The sequence below is a fragment of the Schistocerca serialis genome, chromosome 7 (genome assembly GCF_023864345.2).
Source record: "Schistocerca serialis cubense isolate TAMUIC-IGC-003099 chromosome 7, iqSchSeri2.2, whole genome shotgun sequence".
Lineage (NCBI taxonomy): Eukaryota > Metazoa > Arthropoda > Insecta > Orthoptera > Acrididae > Schistocerca > Schistocerca serialis.
The window spans coordinates 133,522,966-133,537,335 of NC_064644.1; positions in this window are offsets into that span (position 1 = coordinate 133,522,966).

Genomic DNA, 14,370 nt, shown 5'->3' on the forward strand with positions numbered 1-14,370 from the left:
TTGGTGACTGAAATTTCGTATATAGATCTCGCCGCGACGAAAAACGTCTTTCCTGTAATGACTTCCATCCCAATTCGCGTATCATACTGCCACACTCTCTCCCCTACTACGTGATAATACAAAACGAGCTGCCCTTTCTTGCACCCTTTCGATGTTCTCCGCCAATCCCACCTGATAAGGATTTCACACCGCGCAGCAATATTCTGTCAGAGGACGAACGAGTGAAGTGTAAGCTGTCTCTTTAGAGGACTTGTTGCATCTTCTAAGTGTCCTGCCAATGAAACGCAACCTTTGGCTCGCCTTCCCCACAATATTATCTATGTGGTCTTTCCAACTGAAGTTGTTCGTAATTTTAACACCCAGGTACTTAGTTGAATTGACAGCCTTGAGAATTGCACTATTTATCGAGTAATCGAATTCCAACGGATTTCTTTTGGAACTCATGTGGATCACCTCACACTTTTCGTTCTTTAGCGTTAACTGCCACCTGCCACACCATACAGCAATCTTTTCTAAATCGCTTTGCAACTGATACTGGTCTTCGGATGACCTTACCAGACGGTAAATTACAGCATCATCTGCGAACAACCTAAGAGAACTGCTCAGATTGTCACCCAGGTCATTTATATAGATCAGGAACAGCAGAGGTCCCAGGACGCTTCCCTGGGGAACACCTGATATCACTTCAGTTTTACTCGATGATTTGCCGTCTATTACTACGAACTGCGACCTACCTGACGGGAAATCACGAATCCAGTCGCTCAACTGAGACGATACCCCATAGGCCCGCAGCTCGATTAGAAGTCGCTTGTGAGGAACGGTGTCAAAAGCTTTCCGGAAATCTAGAAATGCGGAATTAACTTGAGATCCCCTGTCGATAGCGGCCATTACTTCGTGCGAATAACGAGCTAGCTGTGTTGCACAAGAACGATGTTTTCTGAAACCATGCTGATTACGTATCAATAGATCGTTCCCTTCGAGGTGATTCATAATGTTTTAATACAGTATATGCTTCAAAACCCTACTGCAAACCGACGTCAAAGATATAGGTCTGTAGTCCATTGCACTGAAATATTCATTATTAGTTACATACGCCTGTAAATTCAATATCAGTCACATATGCTTGTATATTCCACATTAGTCAGCCCACCATCCAACTTTAAACCAAGAAACTTTCATCAGTTCTGCATTCATCTGTGTCTGTTATTTTCAGGTAATTTTGAAGCTTTTAACGGCGTCATCTTCAAGCACTTAGGCAATACCATTTCAATAACATTCACTAGTACCTGAAAGTTAAGCAGTGAAAGGCGTCGAAAACACTTGCAAACAAAGGGCGAACTTGGCATGTAGTAGTTCCATGGAAACATCTTTAGTTATAACGCATTTCGAGTAATCATCATCGGATAACTACAGAAAAATTTATACAAAAGACAAATTAGAAAAGTTAATGGTTCAAATGGCTCTGAGCACTATGGGACTTAACATCGATGGTCATCAGTCCCCTAGAACTTAGAACTACTTAAACCTAACTAACCTAAGGACAGCACACAACACCCAGCCATCACGAGGCAGAGAAAATCCCCGACCCCGCCGGAAATCGAACCCGGGAACCCGGGCGTGGGAAGCGAGAACGCTACCGCACGACCACGAGATGCGGGCAGAAGAAAAGTTAATATTTAATTATTATAAGGCCAATGTAACACCAGGAACGGAAGTATGTGCTAAGTACAAGTACTTATAGTACGCTTAGGAAATCTCATACAAGTGAGCAGTACAAGCAAAAACGTAGAATCTCATGTGAAACTGCACGTCAGGTGTATTTGCAAAAGATGTTATTTTGAGACGTCGCATGCCAGCGCATGCCACATTGAAGAAAGCAGGCTTAAGGACCATATTATTTCAACTTTGTGCTAGATGGTGTCGATGTCAAAGATCAAGACAAATCAAGGAATAACTTTTGTAATATACAAAACAACAATAATATGGTCCTCAAGCCCGTTGTCTGCAGTCTGACATGCGAGATGTCAAAATAATATATTTTGCAAGTAAGTCTTACGGCAAGTGCACATGAGATTGTACTCATTTTCTAGTTCTGCTCACTTGTACTTAGTGTGTACTTCCGTTCCTGATGTTACATTGTCCACGTAATAATAACATATTAACTTTCCTAAATTGTCTTTCGTGTAATTTTTCCACAGTTATCTGATGACGATTACTCGAAACGCATCATAAACAAAGTTTTTAGCGATCAAGACGTTTCCAAGGCGTTACTACATGCCAGGTCTAGATGATCGCATACCTTACGAATGGAAGACTTCGTCAGCCAAATGCAACAAAGGGTAGACAACAAAAAAAGCTGAGCGGAAAAATAGTATGGAAATAACTTTTGTGCTCTACAGCGGAATACGATTATGGTAAAGAACCACTGAAGCGCTAGTTTTGTTAGCACTCATAAGATGAGACGTTATTTTAAAAGTTTGTGTACCATACTCATTCAAAAATCCTTCAGGCAAATGTCACGCCCCTAATTTCTTTACTAACAATATAGGGTACTTAAGCAATATCTTCCTAAGAACTCTAAGTTATAAAAGAGACGTACAAGATGCATCTAAAAGACTCGATGAAAGGTTTTATAAAATAAAAACTACAGCAGATTCCAACATGCTTTCTTGGAAGACAGTTCAGTGTTCTTGGTAGACTCTGTGGTCATCACGGAGGCTTTCCAGTTCCTCAAACTGCTATGACTGAGCTACATCCTGCTCGTGTACACTAGTGTCCAAAAGTAAAGCATCGAACCGCTATTTCTCCCTCTGCGGTGGAGGGCCATAGAAAGAAAGGAAGCAGGACGGTAACAAACTGATTTGGCCCGATGGCTTAATGTGAATCGTTCTGCCGCTCCTCGGATGTGGCGACAGTTTATAAAGACCAAAACTGTATCCTGAAGACCAGAGCAGGGCCGGACACGTGTCACTTCAGAAGAGAGGACCGTTATTTGGCTGCAAGGGTACGAAGTTACTAGCTCAGTACTGCACGACAACTGGCACGTGAGGTCGCAGCGTCCACTGGACGTGTTGCATTGAGGCAAACTTCGTGCAGCAAGCTTCGGCAGAGTGGCCATTGTCGTCGAAGATGTGCTGTATGTCTATTTCTGACACGTCTTCACAGAAGGGGACGTCTAGAGTGGAGTCATCAACATGTCAGCTGGACGATCGAACAGTGGATCGATGTTGTTTGCACAGATGAGTCCCGATGGATTCGTACGTGAAGGGAACGTCAAACCCGATTTCTGGGCCCAAATATTGTGGAAAGGGGCTGAGATCGAGGATGAGCCCTAATGGTTTGGGCAGGGATTATATTTATCTATCGATCCTCTCTTCACGAAATTGTACGGATGACTCGGCAAAGTTTAACTGCTGTCTGGTATCGTGAGGCGATCTTGGGATCTTATGTGCAGTTATTGCCAGGTGCTGTGGGCCCATACGTCCTACGAGGTGCATTCAAGTTCTAAGGCCTCCAATTTTTTTTCTCCGGACTGGAAAGAGATAGAAACATGCGCATTGTTTTAAAATGAGGCCGCGTTCACTGTCAATACGTCTCAGAGATGGCAGCACTGTACGGCAGATGGAATTTTACCGCCAGCGGCGAGAATGAGAACTGTTTTAAATACTTAAAATGGCGACGTTTTCCTTACTTGAACAGCGTGCAATCATTCGTTTTCTGAATTTGCTTGATGTGAATCCAATTGAAATTCATCGACAGTTGAAGGAGACATGTGGTGATGGAGTTATGGATGTGTCGAAAGTGCGTTCGTGGGTGCGACAGTTTAATGAAGGCAGAACATCGTGTGACAACAAACCGAAACAACCTCAGGCTCGCACAAGCCGGTCTGACGACATGATCGAGAAAGTGGAGAGAATTGTTTTGGTGGATCGCCGAATGGCTGTTGAACAGATCGCCTCCAGAGTTGGAATTTCTGTGGGTTCTGTGCACACAATCCTGCATGACGACCTGAAAATGCGAAAAGTGTCATCCAGGTGGGTGCCACGAATGCTGACAGACGACCACATGGCTGCCCGTGTGGCATGTTGCCAAGCAATGTTGACGCGCAACGACAGCATGAATGGGACTTTCTTTTCGTCGGTTGTGACAATGGATGAGACGTGGATGCCATTTTTTAATCCAGAAACAAAGCGCCAGTCAGCTCAATAAAAGCACACAGATTCGCCGCCACCAAAAAAATTTCGGGTAACCGCCAGTGCTGAAAAAAAGATGGTGTCCATGTTCTGGTACAGCGTGGGCGTAATCCTTACCCATTGCGTTCCAAAGGGCACTACGGTAACAGGTGCATCCTACGAAAATGTTTTGAAGAACAAATTCTTTCCTGCACTGCAACAAAAACGTCCAGGAAGGGCTGCGTGTGTGCTGTTTCACCAAGACAACGCACCCGCACATCGAGCTAACGTTACGCAACAGTTTATTCGTGATAACAACTTTGAAGTGATTCCTGATGCTCCCTACTCACCTGACCTGACTCCTAGTGACTTTTGGCTTTTTCCAACAATGAAAGACACTCTACGTGGCTGCACATTCACCAGCTGTGCTGCTATTGCCTCAGCGATTTTCCAGTGGTCAAAACAGACTCCTAAAGAAGCTTTCGCCGCTGCCATGGAATCATGGCGTCAGCCTTGTGAAAAATGTATACGTCTGCAGGGCAATTACGTAGAGAAGTAACGCCAGTTTTATCGATTTCGGGTGAGTAGTTAATTAGAAAAAAAATCGGAGGCCTTAGAACTTGAATGCACCTCGTATTGATGGACGATAATGCTCGATCTCGTAGGGTACATGTGATCGATGTTTTCTTTGAAGTTATGACACGCATAGCGTGGCCTTCTCACTCTCCCGATTTGAATCCCATAGAACATGTCTGGGATGCGCTAGGAAGACGGCTTACATCACGTCACCATCCACCAACCACTCTCAAAGACAGCGAGTAGCTCTGCAGGTAGAACAGGAGACTGATGACATCGTTCAAGGTAAGCTCCCGTCGTTGCAAGGCCTGTATTGCTGCCAGAAGTGGTCACACCTCATACTGAGCACATCGAACGGTTGTCGGTATATGTCTGCAAATCTGTTAAGTTTGAAAAAACGAAGAACATTTTTGTCTACCGTTACGGATGTTACAATTTTTTGCGTTGTATACTTTTTTCATCGTTTATACTTCACTATTATCGGTTTATACTGTTTTGTGGCAAAATAAACACAACCTTGCAAAATTTCCTTTTGTTGTTTTTATTTTGGGCGCCAGTGTATAACATATTACTGTACAGTCGGATTCAAACATCCCAATAATACGGAAAAATAACAACATTATCGTATGAAAATAGTGCAGAAGACGGGTGAGTTACAGAGTTAAGGAAATTCAGAGAACTTTCTCTGTGTATCAACACACAGAGGCACTCTAATGAAAGACACAACGATGTTATTTTATACTACATTTTAGTGTAACCGACCTCATCCCTGAACTTAGAGCGCTATTATATAATGGCCGAAAGTAATAGTAAGAGGAAGCTCTTTGGCACAGAAACCTCTAGTACTATAATTTGCAACCTCCCACTACTCCGCCCACCTGTTTCACTTGTGTCTTTTTCACGTACTAGAAATTATATATGAGATAATTCTGTTGTAAAGCAATAGAAATACTATCCTTGGCCTAACGTGATCCAACAAAAGAAAATTGATTTCAGTATTGATTTCAGAAGCACTAGTTAACTGTTGCACAACGGAAAAAGATACACCCCCACAAAGTCCTACTTTGTGAAGATGGTATCTGTTCTTACGGACATGTCTGTAAGAATAGATACCATCTTCATATAGTTAAGGCTAACCGGCTATTGACCTTCTTCTTCTGTGCTGGATGCACACATGCACACACATTGCCCGAACCCTTAAGGGACTCGGTAAGATTGTCTGCCGGAAGTAATGAGTGTAATGGGCAGGGGCACTATGAATGTAGTGTGTGGACATTAATTTGGGAATGTGGGTCTCACGGGGGGGGGGGGGGGGGGGGCGTGCAAGGGATAAATCCCTGCATCCCTGCAGTCGCACTGTCCTCGTGCCCTCGGTGGCTCAGATGGATGACTGACTCAACGTATCAACAAACGAACTTCAACGGATGTCATGTGACGTCCGCTACAACCAAGTACAACGAACAGTAACGGACAAAAAAAAAGCTGGATAGAGCGTCTGCCATGTACGCCGGAGATCCCGGATTCGAGTCCCGGTCGGGGCACACATTTTCAACTGTCCCCGTTGATGTATATTAACGCCTGTCGACAGCTTTGGGTCTTGATTTAATTATCATTTCAAGTCCTACTTTATATACATCATCAGCCATAAGCCCTAAGGCAGCCCTTTTTATTTCATTTATGAACAACACTGATAGCTGAAAAGAGTTGAAAGAGTTCTCTTTGAAATCGATATACCAGTACTAGCACTTGTCTTGAAGTACTGGTTGTATTCTGTGTTACGTGACGTCCGAACATTTTGGTTCAGTACTTTTACTTATTAAGAAATTTCATACACGCAGTGAGTCAGGAGCAAAGGTACGTTCTTTGAGGAGTGAGATTGTTAGTGATTCTGAACAAAAACGTCATATGAATATATGTCCTGTTCTTAACAGTTTCAATGGGGAACGGGACAAATGCAGGTGATAGTGAATGAAACATTGTGACCTAATGTTTAGTTTAATAGTGTACATTTCTTCACAAATATGTTCAAATATCCATCGCCAATGGCAACGCGTTTTGCAGCTCTTGTAGACAGCTTCCGTGTTGCTGATCTGAGCTCATTCGCACGGCCTTTTACTTGTTTGTGCGCACATGTAAAATACGAGCGAGAAGTTCCGTATAGTAGAGAATGCCTTGTTTCTGTAGAAATGTCCGTAATCGGATTAGCATCAAAGCCAACGGATGTACAAGTCAGTTGCAGTGAAGGCATATCAGAAGAAGCGGGCCCACTAGGTCAGTGTGTATGTAGAAAAAAGTGTAGTTTCAGAAAAATGACCTATGGTCAGGAGAAACATCTCTCAGTAGCCTAATGTTGCTTTCGTTGTATTCGCACGTGAGGGCTGGTGCAGGATATGCGAATGACGCCTGTGGTTTTCAAACAGCTGTATGTCGGATAAGCTTAAGAAAATGGAATATGTTCGTTTGATGTTTTTTGTTCATCCTCACCAATACTATCAGCCCTCAAAGCATGTACCTTTCTCCCTGGTTCACCCTCTACCCAGGGTGTCCCATCTATCTTGACCACACGAAAAAAACTCTTTGTCCAGAAGCAAAATAAAATATTTGTCAAACAAATATTGTTTAGCTGTCAGGGAGACATTAGCCAACAATTACCTTTCTTTTTAACTTTTTTGTTAGGAAGATATGAATAGCAGTGCGTCTTTTTTAAATAGCACACTATAGCTTACCCTTTCAAAACCGAATCACAGCGTACCATTCATGTAAACTTGACGTTATCAAAAAAGTAATATGAAACTTACTTGGCTCTCCTGTACTGGCACTTGTTGTCAAGTCTTCGAAGGAAGACCCGAATAACAAATTCACGGTATCCAGATGCTGACGGCTTCAGTATGACGATATCGACACGTCTGAATGTTTATACACGAAATGCATGTGAGGCCTAAAGATGGCGTACTGAAATGCCGAAACTGGTGTCAAAATAAAATAACTTCTCAAAACGTACGGATATTTGGCGATTTTCCTTGGTAGACATAGCCCATTACCCTGCCTAATGCGATGCAGAGAACCAGCTAGTATTCAAAATAACTTCCATTGGTCTTGGAACGGATAAATGTTGTTCCTGTATGGTTTTCAGTGGAATCTTATAGAATCTTTTGATCACATAATCCTAGGCGAGTAACCATGGGGCTGAAGGAATAGCGCGATATTGCGTCAGTGATGAGTGGCTTTGGAACTGTAGCTTGTCCTGCAATTCGCTGCTTATGGAGCTCCCTTCGTGTTGTTCTGGTGTTGGAGGGGTTCGTGAGTGCGACATTCAGTTCCGCAGTTAGTTTTGCAGCCGTTGTCCTCTTTATTTTTCGTCACAATCCTTTCAGTGACACTGTAGACGTGGTCGTTGATGTCTTTCCGCTTTCCATGAATGCAGTATAAATCTTCCGTACGGTTCCTCTTGACACACCAAACACATTGTAACATCATAGCTCAGGCACAACAAACCTTTTGCTGATTAATTTTGCTTTCTGTTATGTCCAACATTCCATCGTTGAACTTTTGTAATTATTATTAATTCAGTACCGTATAAAACATGTATAATCTTTTATCAGTTGAAAACTTCGGTGTCTTTTAGATTGTAGGAAGTGTAATCCCTGTAATATGTACAATATGAGCAAATGATATGTTTTGTCTTTCTCATACAATCTCTTTTGTTATCTTTAAAACTGAATAATTTCATTTAAATAATTTTGTGTAGAACTACCAATATGTGCAAACGATGTGTTTTGTTTAAAGTGATTGTTTGCTGTTATGTAAACTGCTCACCTTCAATTAAGGTTCTTAGCCATTTTGTATGTAAAAGGTGGTGTGGTTCCCCTCTGGAACGGAACTTTGTAGCGCGCACAAAATGTGGATGACATGGATAGAAAGGTGGAATGGAGAGTCAGTCAGAGACGAGCTACTGTACCGCTAACAGCTCATGTGAAGGTTGTGACTTGTTCTGGTGCCGAGAGGGGCTTTTAGCGCCGTTTTAATACGCATCAAAGCCTCGGATGAATGGAGTAATATGCTGGCAATACTCTGAAATTAATATCTATCTTCGCCACCAAGAAATGACAGAGTCCATCATTTCCGCTTGCAAATCCACCCACCAAAATGCACTCCCCACCACGTTGCCCAATCATTGAAAAGGAACCAAGGAATTGTAGAAATTTACAGTGAAGGATCAGTTCATGTGGATGATATATTTGTTTTCAAATACAAGGTAAACAAAAATGAAAAATTACCTTGATTTATCGTCTACCACATATCCACTTAGGATCCTTCCCAGGCTAAAGTGATTACCGAGTGTCCTTATTGAACGAACACTTAAGTCCTGTGTTTTACTAAGTAATACCTCTTGAACATAGTAAAAAGAAAGTTAATGTGGCAAAAGAGTGTGCTAAAGTGAATAATGTTTGCTGAAAGTAATTTTGCAATTAAAACTGCTTATTAAAAGTTTGTGAGCTTGCTAAAGAACTAAAATGAAAAATAGAATCTAAAGTAATAAAGTAGTACAAACGGGTATTAAAACAGTTGCTGCCAACTTCAAAATTAAAAGTTCTTAAAACTGAGGCTTATGAAGTTTTATTCAGTAAATGAATAATACAGCTTGTTGCCCACTGTACCAGGTGAGTCAATGCCTGATGTTTTATGTTAACTTGTGTCTTACTGCAGTAACAGGTCAAATTAACCCTGAAAGTTTCATAGTTATGTTTGCTAAAATAAGGATCCCATGTGTATAACAAAGTGCATTTCTTTAGTGTAATAGGACCCACAGTTTGTTTACTGTGCTCACTAGTAGGAAACATTTGACAGATGGACCATTTATTCTGATTACAATAATTGCTTTCAGTCATAGATCAGTGAGAAAGTGTTTGTCAGTGCATTTCATTTAAATTTTATTCTAAGTAGAAAGGTATTTAGCTGAGAGAGACTTAACGTATGTCAAATTTACGATTCTATGGTGAATATTAATAGTATTGAGACAATCCTGTCTGACTAAGCACTGAAGGCAATAGTGTATGTCATTATCTGTTGTACCTATGCAATTAGCTTTGTTCTTCTATAACTGTTAGCACTTTCTTTAACTTCAACCTCTGCTAGTGACAGAGTTCATTGCACTCTCGTGTGACAAAGTATAAGCTGTGTCTGCCCATTAAAGTTACTCATATCTATTTTCTTCAACAAGAATGTTAATCATTCTCATGCCTTATTAGGCTGGCGACCGTTTTCTTTATTCTTTGAACAGTGTGTATAGGTAAAATATTGTTTGTTAGTGTCTAAATATTTACGTAGTTCTGACCTTCACTTCCGATAAGCCACATCCGTTAGGTACATCACGGTCAACACAACAAAATTCCTTTCAGAGGGTAACACTACTCTGCTTCTTTATACTGTAATTGCTGTAATATATATAATTTCATTATGCGTACTGCCTCTAGCTTTGTGGTTATAGTATAACAGTAGCGGACGGTAGTGTAATATCATCGGCTACCCTGGTTACGGAACCACCCACCATCCGAGCACTAATAATTTGCCCATGTACGAATTCACTTAGCTCCGTCATAACGCCCTCATAATTACACAGGACGCCGTTCTGACCGCGACTGACAATTGCGACGTATTGAGGATGTTGCACAGGCGCTGTTCGTGGCGAAATACAGGAGTGCAGCCTGCAGGCTCGGACTGCGACTGGATTTATATTCAAGCAGCCATTTCACGAGGTGATTCCGTATTTTTGTCCAACTACCGTAATTTAACCGTTGTAATTACGTGATCGATTGGTAATGTAATCACACAATATAGTGTATTCTCAGTTGTTTACACCCATTCTATTTGTTGATGTAAAGGGCCAGTTGCCCACTGCACGTCGCACACGATCGATTGTGGCTGCGGTTTATACGAAATCAGTAGCTTTATGAAGGGTCCTGGTGAATGGTGCCTGTGTGGAAACCGCCGTATATCGCCGGCACTTGCAGATTTTACGAGGAGAAGACGTCGTATTTTTCGCATCTTTACGAGATGCGAGCACCAAAAACCCGCGTCAGGCTTTTTGTGGCGCGACTGCGTCCGGCAAGTGTGTCAGCGGCCGGTAGCCGGCACCTTGCAGACACCGGACGCTGGACGGCGGGCAGTAGACAGTAGACAGTAGACGCCGCCCACAGTTAGGTAACGAGCCGCAACACCGGCAGCGAACGCGGCGCCCAGACAATGGCGCCCGCGATTCTATCTGCGCCGCCGCGCGCACAATGGAGTGATAAATAATATTCCGCGCGTGATAAACCCGTTCACCGCACGCGGCTCAGCTAGGCGTTTTTTTGGAGCGAGAGATATTCGCCTGCCTTAACGGGACAGGCGTGAGCGCTGCCGGAAGCAAAGGAATTAGGACGAAGTGCGCTGCGGGGCTGACCATTGCTGGCGAGCGTGAGTTGCGCGCAAACGCATGACAGGATGGCCCGTTAAACGCAGCAGACTTTCCAGACCCACAGCATACGTTAGACTGTGTGGGTCATCAAAAGCGTAAGGGGCTGCTTCATTTAGAAAATAAATATGTATTAATTCCCACGAGAAAAATAAAATACTGCGTAACTTGCACTGGTGAGGCAAAACATTATAACCACAGCCCGTCAAGGCACTGGACGCCACCTGGCGTTGTCTGCACGTAACGCGCTGAGAAAAGATTAGAAGCGGACCAGAGACGAATAGGATGTCATTCTAACGGCGATATTGGCAGCAAATTGCTAAACACACTGACGTAAGTAAATTGGCAATGGGTGCATTGTTATGGTCGGCCGCCCGGAAAGTAGCAGCTCGGAAATGGCGAACCGGATCGGCTCTTCACGTAGCTCTGTCGTGAGGTATCTGGCAATAAGTTCAACGATGGCGAAATCACATGTATGCAGCACTGTGCTGGGCGCAAGAACTTCATCAAAGAACGTGGAGGCTGGTGCGTTGCCTGCTTTGTAAAGCAAGATAGGCTCCGGTGTGCTGTAGATCTGACGAGGAGCTGGGCTACACAACTGGTGCGGACACAAATGTTTTGGAGGACACTGTTCAGCTCACATTACGTGTCCCACGTTCACCCTTCAAAATAGTTTATTACGATTGCGGCGGGAATGGGATAATCGAGAATGGACTGTGAATCAATGGAAATGTCTCATGTAAGATGAATCGCATTTCTTTTTACACCAGGCCGACTGTCATGTACGGACACGCAGTCATCCAGGTGAATGGCTACTGGAGACACGCACCATGACACGCACGCGGGCCAGAGAGAGCAATGAGAGCAATGTTATGCTACTGTGGACATTTATCTCAGCTTCCAAGCGACATGTGGAAGTAATCAAAGACACCAGGACAGAGAGGACAATATTATGCTACTGGAGACGTTTATCTTGGCTTCCATGCTACCTGTAGTAGTAATCGAATGCGTGAATGTTATTGCACCCTACCCACATCCATTCATGCTTGATGTCTTCCATGACGGCGATAGCATGTTCTAGAAAGATAACTATCCATGTCAGAGAGTCAGAATCATGTTATAATGGTTTCAGCAGAGTGATAGTGAACCCTCGTTGAAGTCTTGGACACCAAATTCGCCTGATCCGACCCCAACAGAACGGATCTGGAGTGCTACCAGTGCCAGCTCAGTGCACACAAACCACCAGTTTGTAATTTACAGGAGATATGTTACCTATGCCTACACACCTGGTACCACATACCTCCCGAAAGGACTTGTCGAATCCATACCATGTTCGCCGCTGTGCCAGGGTGACATAGAGATTAGCGGATCTGCCTAGAAGACAGGGCACCTGGGTTCGAATCCCGGTTGGGTACAACTGGGCATTTGTCACTTCAGTCTTCATTTATACATCACAGATGTCTGAGGCTTGGTAAGGCCTTTGTAGCCATATAGTTTCATGATGTTCGATGGCCTTGGAAGGAACAATTACCTCAGAAACTAAAATTTAGCGCCAAAAGACAAAACCGAGAAATATTACATATCATAAAAAGAATTAGGCCTCCCATTTCTTGTTATAGTTGTGTTGCATTTCGAACATCTGAGATTAGGGCGAGGAAAGTCGTGGACTGTATTCAAAAAGGTTCTCAGCACTGAGATGTGTAGTTATGTGCTTTTGTTTCCGCCTCACCCTTTCTGCTGCTATTACGTTTAGAACTCGGTTGCCTTGTGCAAGATGACCTCCTTACCTATTCTGGCAGCTGGAGTCTTACCTTTAGAGGATGTTGGCTATGACAGCTGTCGGAAGCAGTAATATTTTGCCTCAACTGGTACAGCTCGAAACACAACACTGTTTTATCCACCGAAAGATACATTTGGCTAGATAGAACTTGGCAGAATTTTTCAACACTCACAAAAGGAAAATATACTGTCGGAATAAGTTCTTAAAAAAAGTCAAGGAAATTATTCACTCTTCAATTTACCTGTCAACAGGTATCCTTAATCAGTATTACAATATATTTCAGATGGAGGGGACTGGTGTGAAGGGGTGACGCAGAGTCGTGTGGAGTGGAGAAAACTAAGCACTGTTTATTACCAAAGAAAATTTAAAATCTATGCAATTCCAACATTGCTTTGTTGTAAGGGTGATCCACTCATTTGCTTATAATGTATAAAGATTTAAGTCACAATTACATACAATTATTCTATTGGTGAACTCTTTCCAAGGGTTGCATTTATTCTGAAAGCTTTACCTACATTAGAAGGCACAGTATTAATAAAAACATAAAATAAAAAGTGTTAAACTGTGTAACAGGGCTCAAGATTTTGTATGTATAGATTACAACAGGGCAATATATTGGTTTTTACAGACCTGCTTATATAATCTTTGGCTGTACATAATTTTAATGCAACATTCATACATTGGATCAATATAACAAATAAGATTTGATTGTAATGTAATCCCAATGACACAGACCAAATTCGAAAGGTATCTTTAGAAATTCCTAAATTCAAAATCTGACACATAGGCCCGTCAGTTGTTTATTATGCATTCATGTACACTACCTCTGCAGAGATTATAAAGTTAAAACGAAGTACATTGATACAGTATTGGTAATGATCTCAGACATTATTGCATTATTTTTATAAAATACTGAAATGAATGACCATCAGCTGCTAATGTAATGGATCATATTTATTTTTAAAAAAATCAAAACATATTTTACTTAAATCTAGACTGTTCATTCATCAATTTGTCCAGTTCCTTTATCTTCCGTTTGTGTATTTCCCACTCTGCAAGTACATCCAATTTCATTCCTTTATGAGCTATTTGTAAAATTTTGATAGTGTTTTCAATACTACCAACTACAGGTTTAATGCTTCGCAAATGATGGCCAAAAGCAATCTTGCTGTTAAGGTTCATAAGTTCCTCGTACCTTGTTAGAAAATTTCGACCAGTTTGGCCTTTACACGCCAAGTGTATAATATTTCTAAACTTTCTTCAGTCTTTTATAATATTCTGTCATAGATTAAAACTCAGTTGATCTGGCCCGAGGTGTTCTAGAACGCTGACATACCGCCCGAATTGTTGCGACTACTTCCTTCCGCGTGTGGATCACCCGTTTCGGT